We start from the raw sequence: 14,724 nt of genomic DNA on the forward strand, positions 1-14,724 counted from the left end.
GCAACATCGGCTTTCATACCCGGCCACCAAAAATGTTTCTTGAGATCCTTGTACATCTTCCCCGTTCCAGGATGTATTGAGTATCTGGTTTTATGAGCTTCTCTAAGTACCATTTCTCTCATACCTCCAAATTTTGGTACCCAAATCCTTTCAGCCCTATACCGGGTTCCGTCTTCCCGAATATTAAGATGCTTCTCCGATCCTTTGGGTATTTCATCCTTTAAATTTCCCATTTTTAAAACTCCTTGTTGCGCCTCCTTTATTTGAGTAGTAAGGTTATTATGAATCATTATATTCATAGATTTTACTCGAATGGGTTCTCTGTCCTTCCTGCTCAAGGCATCGGCTACCACATTTGCCTTCCCCGGGTGGTAACGAATCTCAAAGTCATAATCATTCAATAATTCAATCCACCTACGCTGCCTCATATTCAGTTGTTTCTGATTAAATATGTGTTGAAGACTTTTGTGGTCGGTATATATAATACTTTTAACCCCATATAAGTAGTGCCTCCAAGTCTTTAATGCAAAAACAACTGCGCCTAATTCCAAATCATGCGTCGTATAATTTTGTTCGTGAATCTTCAATTGTCTAGACGCATAAGCAATCACCTTCGTTCGTTGCATTAATACACAACCGAGACCTTGCTTTGATGCGTCACAATAAATCACAAAATCATCATTCCCTTCAGGCAATGACAATATAGGTGCCGTAGTTAGCTTTTTCTTCAATAACTGAAATGCTTTCTCTTGTTCATCATTCCATTCAAATTTCTTCCCTTTATGCGTTAATGCAGTCAAGGGTTTTGCTGTTCTGGAAAAGTCTTGGATGAACCTTCTGTAGTAACCAGCTAGTCCTAAAAACTGGCGTATGTGTTTCGGAGTTTTCGGGGTTTCCCACTTTTCAACAGTTTCTATCTTTGCCGGATCCACCTTAATACCTTCTTTGTTCACTATGTGACCGAGGAATTGAACTTCTTCCAACCAAAATGCACACTTTGAAAACTTAGCGTACAATTCTTCCTTCCTCAATACTTCTAACACCTTTCTCAAATGTTCACCGTGTTCTTGGTCATTCTTTGAGTAAATAAGTATGTCATCAATGAAAACAATGACAAACTTGTCAAGGTATGGTCCACACACTCGGTTCATAAGGTCCATGAACACAGCTGGTGCATTAGTTAAACCAAATGGCATGACCATAAACTCGTAATGACCGTAACGTGTTCTAAAAGCAGTCTTTGGAATATCATCTTCTTTCACCCGCATTTGATGATACCCGGAACGTAAGTCAATCTTTGAATAAACAGACGAGCCTTGTAGTTGATCAAATAAGTCGTCGATTCTCGGTAGTGGGTAGCGCTTCTTGATGGTAAGTTTGTTCAACTCTCGGTAGTCGATACACAACCTGAATGTACCATCTTTCTTCTTGACAAACAAAACAGGAGCTCCCCACGTTGATGTGCTTGGTCGAATGAAACCACGCTCTAAAAGTTCTTGTAATTGGCTTTGCAGTTCTTTCATCTCGCTGGGTGCGAGTCTGTAAGGAGCACGAGCTATTGGTGCAGCTCCTGGTACAAGATCTATTTGAAATTCAACGGATCGATGTGGGGGTAATCCCGGTAATTCTTTCGGAAATACATCGGGAAATTCTTTTGCAATGGGAACATCATTGATGCTCTTTTCTTCAGTTTGTACTTTCTCGACGTGTGCTAGAACAGCATAGTAACCTTTTCTTATTAGTTTTTGTGCCTTCAAATTACTAATAAGATGTAGCTTCGTGTTGCCCTTTTCTCCATACACCATTAAGGGTTTTCCTTTTTCTCGTATAATGCGAATTGCATTTTTGTAACAAACGATCTCTGCTTTCACTTCTTTCAACCAGTCCATACCGATTATCACATCAAAACTCCCTAACTCTACTGGTATCAAATCAATCTTAAATGTTTCGCTAACCAGTTTAATTTCTCGATTCCGACATATATTATCTGCTGAAATTAATTTACCATTTGCTAATTCGAGTAAAAATTTACTATCCAAAGGCGTCAATGGACAACTTAATTTAGCACAAAAATCTCTACTCATATAGCTTCTATCCGCACCCGAATCAAATAAAACGTAAGCAGATTTATTGTCAATAAGAAACGTACCCGTAACAAGCTCCGGGTCTTCCTGTGCCTCTGCCGCATTAATATTGAAAACTCTTCCGCGGCCTTGTCCATTCGTGTTCTCCTGGTTCGGGCAATTTCTAATAATGTGGCCCGGTTTTCCACATTTATAACAAACTAAATTGGCATAACTTGCTCCGACACTACTTGCTCCGCCATTACTCGTTCCGACACCATTTGTTCCTTTCGTTCTGTTAACCCCTGGTCCGTAGACCTCACACTTCGCCGCGCTATGACCATTTCTTTTACACTTGTTACAAAATTTGGTGCAGAACCCTGAGTGATACTTTTCACACCTTTAGCATAGCTGCTTCTGATTGTTGTTGTTGTTGCGGTTATTATTGTTGTTGGGATGATTGTTGTAGCTGTTGTTGTTGTTGTTGTTGTTGTTGTTGTTGTTGTTGTTGGGCCGTTTGTTGTAGTTGCGATTGATGTTGCGATTGTTGGGATAATTGTTGCGATTATTGTTGTAATTGCTATTGTTGTTGTATTGGTGATTCTTATCACCGTTTTCCTCCCACTTTCTTTTGACTTGCTTCACATTGGCCTCTTCAGCAGTCTGTTCTTTAATTCTTTCTTCAATCTGGTTCACTAGTTTGTGAGCCATTCTACATGCCTGTTGTATGGAGGCGGGCTCGTGTGAACTTATATCTTCTTGGATTCTTTCCGGTAATCCTTTCACAAACGCGTCGATCTTCTCTTCCTCATCTTCGAATGCTCCCGGACACAATAGGCACAATTCTGTGAATCGTCTTTCGTACGTGGTAATATCAAATCCTTGGGTTCGTAACCCTCTAAGTTCTGTCTTGAGCTTATTGACCTCGGTTCTGGGACGGTACTTCTCGTTCATCAAGTGCTTGAATGCTGACCACGGTAGTGTGTACGCATCGTCTTGTCCCACTTGCTCTAGATAGGTATTCCACCATGTTAACGCAGAACCTGTAAAGGTATGCGTAGCGTACTTCACTTTGTCCTCTTCAGTACACTTACTTATGGCAAACACCGATTCGACCTTTTCGGTCCACCATTTCAATCCGATCGGTCCTTCGGTTCCATCAAATTCCAAAGGTTTGCAGGCAGTGAATTCTTTGTAGGTGCATCCTACACGATTTCCTGTACTACTAGATCCAAGGTTATTGTTGGTATGTAGCGCAGCCTGTACTGCGGCTATGTTTGAAGCTAGAAAAGTACGGAATTCCTCTTCATTCATATTCACGGTGTGTCGAGTAGTCGGTGCCATTTCCTTCAAATAGTCAAATGGAACAAGTTAATCATACAGAATATTAAGAGTAGTTAATAGTATTTCGTAGCATAATATGAACTCATTTATAAAAGCTTTTTCTTCATATTAGCGTTTTATAAGTTTAAATTCAGGTAGTACCTACCCGTTAAGTTCATACTTAGTAGCTAATATACAATTCAACTACTACAATTCTATATGAAAAACTGATTATAATAATATTTCGCGTTCAAACTTTTATACAATATTTTACAAACTTACAATGCCGCTTATTTTACATAAAGCATGAAATATAGCACACAATAACTTTGATACAAGATAGTTGTGAAGATAATTCTAGCTAGTACACAAGTCGTTCAGCAAAGGCAATAAAGACACGTAATTCATACGTCCAGAAACAAGTCATGCATTCTGGTTTTACTAGGATTAATTCCCATCCTTGGTCTTGTGGAACATAACCGTTATGGCCGTTGATAAGACAGCGTGTTGTAACGTCGTCAAAGGGACGAGGGTTACGTAATGTCCAACAGTCTCGTAACAATCTAAAAACCTCATTTCTTACCCCAATTACCGACTCCGTCACTTGTGGGAACGTTTTGTTTAATAGTTGTAGGCCGATGTTCTTGTTCTCACTTTGGTGAGAAGCGAACATTACTAATCCGTAAGCATAACATGCTTCTTTATGTTGCATGTTAGCCACTTTTTCTAAATCACGAAGTCCAATATTCGGATATATTGAGTCAAAATAATTTCTTAACCCATTGCGTAAAATAGCATTTGGGTTCCCCGCAATATATGCGTCAAAGTAAACACATCGTAACTTATGGATTTCCCAATGTGATATCCCCCATCTTTCGAACGAAAGCCTTTTATAAACCAAGGCATTCTTGGAACGTTCTTCGAATGTCTTACAAACTGATCTCGCCTTAAATAGTTGTGCCGAAGAATTCTAACCGACTCTAGACAAGATTTCATCAATCATGTCTCCGGGTAGGTCTCTTAAAATATTGGGTTGTCTATCCATTTTGTGTTTTTATACTGTAAAATAGACAAGAGTTAGATTCATAAAAAAAAATACTTATTAATACAAGCAATTTTTACATATATCATAAAGCATAAGCACACTATATTACTTATATTACACCACACGAATACAACTATCTTATTCCGACTCGCTTATTTCTTCTTCTTCGGTTTTGGTTCGTTTTGCCAAGTTTCTAGGGATATATGATGTTCCCCTAATACGAGCTGTCGTTATCCACATTGGTTTAGAAAAACCTGGTAGTTTAGAGGTCCCCGGGTCATTGTTACAACTTAAGGACTTCGGGGGTTGACGATACATATAAAGTTCATCGGGGTTGGAATTAGATTTCTCTATTTTTATGCCCTTTCCCTTATTATTTTCTTTTGCCTTTTTAAATTCAGTTGGGGTAATTTCTATAACATCATCGGAATTCTCGTCGGAATCCGATTCATCGGAGAATTGGTAATCCTCCCAATATTTTGCTTCCTTGGCGGAAACACCATTGACCATAATTAACCTTGGTCGGTTGGTTGAGGATTTTCTTTTACTTAATCGTTTTATTATTTCCCCCACCGGTTCTATTTCTTCATCCAGTTCCGATTCTTCTTCCGGTTCCGATTCTTCTTCCGGTTCCGACTCTTCTTCCGGTTCCTCTTCGGGAACTTGTGAATCAGTCCACGAATCATTCCAATTTATATTTGACTCTTCATTATTATTAGGTGAGTCAATGGGACTTGTTCTAGAGGTAGACATCTATCACATAATATCAAACGCGTTAAGAGATTAATATATCACATAATATTCACATGTTAAAAAATATATAGTTTCCAACAAAATTTGTTAAGCAATCATTTTTCAAGGAAACACGGTCGAAGTCCAGACTCACTAATGCATCCTAACAAACTAGATAAGACACACTAATGCAAAATTCTGGTTCTCTAAGACCAACACTCTGATACCAACTGAAATGTCCCGTTCTTATTGATTAAAAACGTTCCATATTAATTGATTTCGTTGCGAGGTTTTGACCTCTATATGAGACGTTTTTCAAAGACTGCATTCATTTTAAAACAAACCATAACCTTTATTTCATCAATAAAGGTTTAAAAAGCTTTACGTAGATTATCAAATAATGATAATCTAAAATATCCTGTTTACACACGACCATTACATAATGGTTTACAATACAAATATATTACAACAAAATAAGTTTCTTGAATGCAGTTTTTACACAATATCATACAAGCATGGACTCCAAATCTCGTCCTTATTTAAGTATGCGACAGCGGAAGCTCTTAATAATCACCTGAGAATAAACATGCTTAAAACGTCAACAAAAATGTTGGTGAGTTATAGGTTTAACCTATATATATCAAATCGTAACAATAGACCACAAGATTTCATATTTCAATACACATCCCATACATAGAGATAAAAATCATTCATATGGTGAACACCTGGTAACCGACATTAACAAGATGCATATATATAAGAATATCCCCATCATTCCGGGACACCCTTCGGATATGATATAAATTTCGAAGTACTAAAGCATCCGGTACTTTGGATGGGGTTTGTTAGGCCCAATAGATCTATCTTTAGGATTCGCGTCAATTAGGGTGTCTGTTCCCTAATTCTCAGATTACCAGACTTAATAAAGAGGGGCATATTCAATTTCGATAATTCAACCATAGAATGTAGTTTCACGTACTTGTGTCTATTTTGTAAATCATTTATAAAACCTGCATGTATTCTCATCCCAAAAATATTAGATTTTAAAAGTGGGACTATAACACACTTTCACAGATTTTTACTTCGTCGGGAAGTAAGACTTGGCCACTGGTTGATTCACGAACCTATAACAATATATACATATATATCAAAGTATGTTCAAAATATATTTACAACACTTTTAATATATTTTGATGTTTTAAGTTTATTAAGTCAGCTGTCCTCGTTAGTAACCTACAACTAGTTGTCCACAGTTAGATGTATAGAAATAAATCGATAAATATTATCTTGAATCAATCCACGACCCAGTGTATACGTATCTCAGTATTGATCACAACTCAAACTATATATATTTTGGAATCAACCTCAACCCTGTATAGCTAACTCCAACATTCACATATAGAGTGTCTATGGTTGTTCCGAAATATATATAGATGTGTCGACATGATAGGTCGAAACATTGTATACGTGTCTATGGTATCTCAAGATTACATAATATACAATACAAGTTGATTAAGTTATGGTTGGAATAGATTTGTTACCAATTTTCACGTAGCTAAAATGAGAAAAATTATCCAATCTTGTTTTACCCATAACTTATTCATTTTAAATCCGTTTTGAGTGAATCAAATTGCTATGGTTTCATATTGAACTATATTTTATGAATCTAAACAGAAAAAGTATAGGTTTATAGTCGGAAAAATAAGTTACAAGTCGTTTTTGTAAAGGTAGTCATTTCAGTCGAAAGAACGACGTCTAGATGACCATTTTAGAAAACATACTTCCACTTTGAGTTTAACCATAATTTTTGGATATAGTTTCATGTTCATAATAAAAATCATTTTCTCAGAATTACAACTTTTAAATCAAAGTTTATCATAGTTTTTAATTAACTAACCCAAAACAGCCCGCGGTGTTACTACGACGGCGTAAATCCGGTTTTACGGTGTTTTTCGTGTTTCCAGGTTTTAAATCATTAAGTTAGCATATCATATAGATATATAACATGTGTTTAGTTGATTTTAAAAGTCAATTTAGAAGGATTAACTTTTGTTTGCGAACAAGTTTAGAATTAACTAAACTATGTTCTAGTGATTACAAGTTTAAACCTTCGAATAAGATAGCTTTATATGTATGAATCGAATGATGTTATGAACATCATTACTACCTTAATTTACTTGGATAAACCTACTGGAAAAGAGAAAAATGGATCTAGCTTCAATGGATCCTTGGATGGCTCGAAGTTCTTGAAGCAGAATCATGACACGAAAACAAGTTCAAGTAAGATCATCACTTGAAATAAGATTGTTATAGTTATAGAAATTGAACCAAAGTTTGAATATGATTATTACCTTGTATTAGAATGATAACCTACTGTAAGAAACAAAGATTTCTTGAGGTTGGATGATCACCTTACAAGATTGAAAGTGAGCTAGCAAACTTGAAAGTATTCTTGATTTTATGTAACTAGAACTTGTAGAATATATGAAGAACACTTAGAACTTGAAGATAGAACTTGAGAGAGATCAATTAGATGAAGAAAATTGAAGAATGAAAGTGTTTGTAGGTGTTTTTGGTCGTTGGTGTATGGATTAGATATAAAGGATATGTAATTTTGTTTTCATGTAAATAAGTCATGAATGATTACTCATATTTTTGTAATTTTATGAGATATTTCATGCTAGTTGCCAAATGATGGTTCCCACATGTATTAGGTGACTCACATGGGCTCCTAAGAGCTGATCATTGGAGTGTATATACCAATAGTACATACATCTAAAAGCTGTGTATTGTACGAGTACGAATACGGGTGCATACGAGTAGAATTGTTGATGAAACTGAACGAGGATGTAATTGTAAGCATTTTTGTTAAGTAGAAGTATTTTGATAAGTGTATTGAAGTCTTTCAAAAGTGTATAAATACATATTAAAACACTACATGTATATACATTTTAACTGAGTCGTTAAGTCATCGTTAGTCGTTACATGTAAGTGTTGTTTTGAAACCTTTAGGTTAACGATCTTGTTAATTGTTGTTAACCCAATGTTTATAATATCAAATGAGATTTTAAATTATTATATTATCATGATATTATCATGTATGAATATCTCTTAATATGATATATATACATTAAATGTCTGTACAACGATAATCGTTACATATATGTCTCGTTTAAAAATCATTAAGTTAGTAGTCTTGTTTTTACATATGTAGTTCATTGTTAATATACTTAATGATATGTTTACTTATCATAGTATCATGTTAACTATATATATATCCATATATATGTCATCATATAATTTTTACAAGTTTTAACGTTCGTGAATCACCTGTCAACTTGGGTGGTCAATTGTCTATATGAAACATATTTCAATTAATCAAGTCTTAACAAGTTTGATTGCTTAACATGTTGGAAACATTTAATCATGTAAATATCAATCTCAATTAATATATATAAACATGGAAAAGTTCGGGTCACTACAGCTAAGTCCTAGGTACGTAGGACCCTTTGAAATCACCGAAAGAATTGGAGCAGTTGCTTATCGATTAAAGCTACCGCAAGAACTTAATAGTGTTCACGACACATTTCACGTGTCAAATTTGAAGAAATGTTTAGCTGAAGAGGATGTCGTAATTCCTCTTGACGAAATACGAATTAATGATAAACTCCATTTTGTCGAAGAACCTGTTGAAATCATGGACCGTGAGGTCAAACAATTAAAACAAAGCAAAATACCGATAGTTAGAGTTCGTTGGAACGCAAGACGAGGACCCGAGTTTACTTGGGAACGTGAAGATCAAATGAAGCAAAAGTATCCACATTTGTTCACTGATATCGCTCATGAAACAGGTACTACTCAAAATTTCGGGACGAAATTTTCTTTAACGGGGAGGTACTGTGATGACCCGGAAAATTTCGACTAATTTAAACCAATTCTCTATACGATTTATTATTTTGGCACGTTAAACAAAGTCTGTTAGATTGAGTCTCAAAATTTTAGAACTGTTTCATATATACAATTACCTTTGACTACTCTCAACGATTCATGAACAATTATATGTATGTATATATATATATATATATATATATATATATATATATATATATATATATATATATATATATATGTACAAGTAAAAACGACTTTCCTACAGTAAAACCCTAGTTGCTACAGTAAAAATTACTTTGCTACAGTAAAACACTATTTGCTACAGTGAAACCGTATTTTGCTACAGTGCTACAGTGAAAACACTATTTGCTACAGTAAACGCTATTTGCTACAGTGATTTGCTACAGTAACACTATTTGCTACAGTAACACACTATTTGCTACAGTAACACTATTTGCTACAGTAACACTATTTGATGTCGACGAACTAGCAAACAAAAACGGAAAAGGCGGCCATGCGATCGCATGGCAAAAACACTGAAAACTCATGCGATCGCATGAGCTACAGTAAATCGAAAAGTAATATAAATACGCAGTTTGTTCGACGAACTCTTTCACATTAACTCTCAATATTTATATTTATATTATAATTATAATTTTAAATTTAAGTTTAATAATAATAAGGTATATACGAGGGTGTTTTTAATTCGGGTTTCAAACCGCTTTAAGCTAAGGAAATATTAGGTATTATTCGGGGTATTGTTCTTAAATCCAAGGCCAACCATACAGTCGTCTACCATCATTACGTCTACGCAATTTGCCTACAATATTGAATCGCAATATTGAACTGTGAGTTTATAGTCTCCTTTTTTAAATACTTTAAATATTTTTGGGCTGAGAATACATGCAATTTATTTTAAACGCGATAAGACACAAGTACATACTAAATTCTACACTGAGTTAAACCGAGAATCCCTTAGCTTTGGTAACTAGTAGCTGCCAGTACATAGGATATGGACTGGTGGGCGCGAATAATTGTATATGGATCCATAGGGCTTGACATCCCCGTCCGAGCTAGAGCGCTAGCCTTTTAACGGACGTATGTTATTTGAGTTTAAGACACGTTGGTTTGCGTGTATTAAAACGAATGGGGTAATTATCACTATAGCGTTAAGTTTAGTTACCAGGGTGCTCTGTTACGTAGAATCTATTGATAAACTTTTGATGAAATCTTGTGGTCTATCTTTATATATGTTTATGACTCGAGCAATTAAACAAATAACTCACCAACATTCGTGTTGACTTTTTAGCATGTTTTATTCTCAGGTCCTTAGAATGCTTCCGCTGTGATGTGCTTGTTGCCTGCATGGAGTCTCTCATGCTTTGTACAAAGTTTATTGCATTCAAAATAAAACTGCGTTGTGTAATAAATAATTGGACTGTGATGTCAACCTGTAAATTAAAGACTTATGTATTTTGGGGTTTTGCTTATACCTAAGCACTTGCCCACATGTTTATAACTTTCTATGTTTAGAAAGTCACTTATTTTAATGAATGCAATATTTTATCAAAACGTATCATATAGAGGTCAAAACCTCACTGTGGAATCAATGATTAACGTGCCACGTCAATAGCGATTTTGACGGGGCGTTACACTTAGTATGATATATATACAGTTAAATCTCGTTACAACGATAATCGTTACATATATGTCTCGTTTCAAAATCATTAAGTTAGTAGTCTTATTTTTACATATGTAGTTCATTGTTAATACACTTAATGATATATTTACTTATCATTTAACATAATTAATCAAGTGTATCAATATCTTAATATGATTCATATGTACCTAGTAAGACGTTGTTATAACGATAATCGTTATATATATCGTTTTCGAGTTTCTTAAATTAATAGTCTCATTTTTATGTATATAACTCATTGTTAAAATACCTAATGAGATACTTACTTATAATAAAATCATGTTAACTATATATATAACCATATATATGTCAGCGTATAGTTTTTACTAGTTTTAACGTTCGTGAATCACCGGTCAACTTGGGTGGTCAATTGTCTATATGAAACCTATTTCAATTAATCAAGTCTTAACAAGTTTGATTGCTTAACAAGTTGGAAACATTTAGTCATGTAAATATCAATCTCAATTAATATATATAAACATGGAAAAGTTCGGGTCACTACAGTACCTACCCGTTAAATAAATTTCGTCCCGAAATTTTAAGCTGTTGAAGGTGTTGACGAATCTTCTGGAAATAGATGCGGGTATTTCTTCTTCATCTGATCTTCACACTCCCAGGTGAACTCGGGTCCTTTACGAGCATTCCATCGAACCTTAACAATCAGTATCTTGTTTTGCTTAAGTCTCTTAACCTCACGATCCATTATTTAGACGGGTTCTTCAATGAACTGAAGTTTTTCATTGATTTGGATTTCGTCTAACGGAATAGTGAGATCTTCTTTAGCAAAACATTTCTTCAAATTCGAGACGTGGAAAGTGTTATGTATAGCCGCGAGTTGTTGAGGTAGCTCCAGTTGGTAAGCTACTGGTCCGACACGATCTATAATCTTGAATGGTCCAATGTACCTTGGATTTAGTTTCCCCCGTTTACCAAATCCAACAACGCCTTTCCAAGGTGAAACCTTAAGCATGACCATTTCTCCAATTTCAAACTCTATATCTTTTCTTTTACTATCCGCGTAGCTCTTTTGTCGACTCTGGGCGGTTTTCAATCGTTGTTGAATTTGGATGATTTTCTCGGTAGTTTCTTGTATTATCTCCGGACCCGTAATCTGTCTATCCCCCACTTCATTCCAACAAATCAGAGACCTGCACTTTCTACCATAAAGTGTCTCAAACGGCGCCATCTCAATACTAGAATGATAACTGTTGTTGTAGGAAAATTCTTCTAACGGTAGGTGTCGATCCCAAATGTTTCCGAAATCAATAACACATGCTCGTAGCATGTCTTCAAGCGTTTGTATCATCCTTTCGTTCTGCCCATCAGTTTGTGGATGATAGGCAGTACTCATATCTAGACGAGTCCCAATGCTTGTTGCAATGTCTGCCAGAACCTTGAAACAAATCTACCATCCCTATCAGAGATAATAGAGACAGGTATTCCATGTCTGGAGACAACCTCCTTTTAATACAATCGCGCCAACTTCTCCATTTTGTCATCTTCTCTCATTGGCAGGAAGTGTGATGACTTGGTGAGACGATCAACTATTACCCAAATAGTATCATAACCACTTGCAGTCCTTGTCAATTTAGTAATTAAATCCATGGTAATGTTTTCCCACTTCCATTCCAGGATTTCAGGTTGTTGTACTAGACCTGATGGTTTCTGATGTTCAGCTTTGACCTTAGAACACGTCAAAAATTCTCCTACATATTTAGCAATATCAGCTTTCATACCCGGCGACCAAAAGTGTTTCTTGAGATCTTTATACATCTTCCCCGCTCCGGGATGTATTGAATATCTGGTTTTATGTACTTCTTTAAGTACCATTTCTCTCACATCTCCAAACCTTGGTACCCAAATTCTATCAGCCCTATATCGGGTTCCGTCTTCCCAAATATTAATATGTTTCTCTGATCCTTTGGGTATCTCATTCTTCAACTTTTCTTCTTTTACAACCCCCTGTTGCGCCTCCTTTATTTGAGTAGTAAGGTTAGTACGAATAATTATATTCATAGCTTTTACCCGTATAGGTTCTCTGTCCTTTCTACTCAAAGCGTCGGCTACCACATTCGCCTTCCCCGGGTGGTATCGAATCTCAAAATCATAATCATTCAACAGTTCAATCCACCTGCATTGTCTCATATTCAGTTGCTTCTGATTAAATATATGTTGGAGACTTTTGTGGTCGGTATATATAATACTTTTGACCCCATATAAATAATGCCTCCAAGTCTTTAATGCAAAAACAACAGCACCCAATTCCAAATCGTGAGTTGTATAATTTTGCTCGTGAATCTTCAATTGTCTAGACGCATAAGCAATCACCTTCGTTCATTGCATTAATACACAACCGAGACCTTGCTTTGATGCGTCACAATAAATCACAAAATCATCATTCCCTTTAGGCAATGACAATATAGGTGCCGTAGTTAGCTTTTTCTTCAATAACTGAAACGCCTTCTCTTGTTCATCCTTCCATTCAAATTTCTTCCCTTTATGCGTTAATGCAGTCAAGGGTTTTGCTATTTTGGAGAAATCTTGGATGAATCTTCTGTAGTAACCAGCCAATCCTAAAAATTAACGTATATGCTTCGGAGTTTTTGGGGTTTCTCACTTTTCAACGGTTTCGATCTTTGCCGGGTCCACCTGGATACCTTCTTTGTTCACTATGTGATCGAGGAATTGAACTTCTTCCAACCAAAATGCACACTTTGAAAACTTAGCATACAGTTTTTCTTTCCTCAATAATTCTAGCACTTTTCTCGAATGTTCTTCGTGCTCTTGATCATTCTTTGAGTAAATAAGTATGTCATCGATGAAAACAATGACAAACTTGTCAAGATATGGCCCACACACTCGGTTCATAAGGTCCATGAACACAGATGGTGCGTTAGTCAATCCAAACGGCATAACCATAAATTTGTAATGACCATAACGCGTCCTAAAAGCAGTTTTTGGAATATCATCCTCCTTTACTCGCATTTGATGATATCCAGAACGTAAATCAATTTTCGAATAAACTGACGAGCCTTGTAGTTGATCAAATAAGTCGTCAATTCTCGGCAGTAGATAACGGTTTTTGATGGTAAGTTTATTCAACTTTCTGTAGTCAATACACAACCTAAATGTACCATCCTTCTTCTTGACAAACAAAACAGGAGCTCCCCATGGTGATGTGCTTGGTCGAATGAAACCACATTCTAATAGTTCTTGCAGTTGGCTTTGCAGTTCTTTCATCTCGCTGGGTGCGAGTCTGTAAGGAGCACGAGCTATTGGTGCAGCTCCTGGTACAAGATCTATTTGAAATTCAACAGATCGATGTGGAGGTAGTCCCGGTAATTCTTTCGAAAATACATCGGGAAATTCTTTTGCGACGGGAACATCATTGATGCTCTTTTCTTCAGTTTGTACTTTCTCGACGTGTGCTAGAACAGCATAGCAACCTTTTCTTATTAGTTTTTGTGCCTTCAAATTACTAATAAGATGTAGCTTCGTGTTGCCCTTTTCTCCATACACCATTAAGGGTTCTCCTTCTTCTCGTACAATGCGAATTGCATTTTTGTAACATACGATCTCTGCTTTCATCTCCTTCAGCCAGTCCATGCCAACTATTACATCAAAACTCCCTAACTCTACTGGTATCAAATCAATCTTAAATATTTCGCTACCCAGTTTAATTTCTCGATTCCGGTATATATATTCTGCTGAAATTAATTTACCGTTTGCTAATTCGAGTAAAAATTTACTATCCAACGACGTCAATTGACAACTTAATTTAGCACAAAAATCTCTACTCATATAGCTTCTATCCGCACCCGAATCAAATAAAACGTAAGCAGATTTATTGTCAATAAGAAACATACCCGTAACAAGCTCCGGGTCTTCATGTGCCTCTGCCGCATTAATATTGAAAACTCTTTCGCGGCTTTGTCCATTCGTGTTCTCCTGGTTCGGGCAATTTCTAATAA

Source organism: Rutidosis leptorrhynchoides, chromosome 1 (assembly GCF_046630445.1).
Source record: "Rutidosis leptorrhynchoides isolate AG116_Rl617_1_P2 chromosome 1, CSIRO_AGI_Rlap_v1, whole genome shotgun sequence".
NCBI lineage: Eukaryota > Viridiplantae > Streptophyta > Magnoliopsida > Asterales > Asteraceae > Rutidosis > Rutidosis leptorrhynchoides.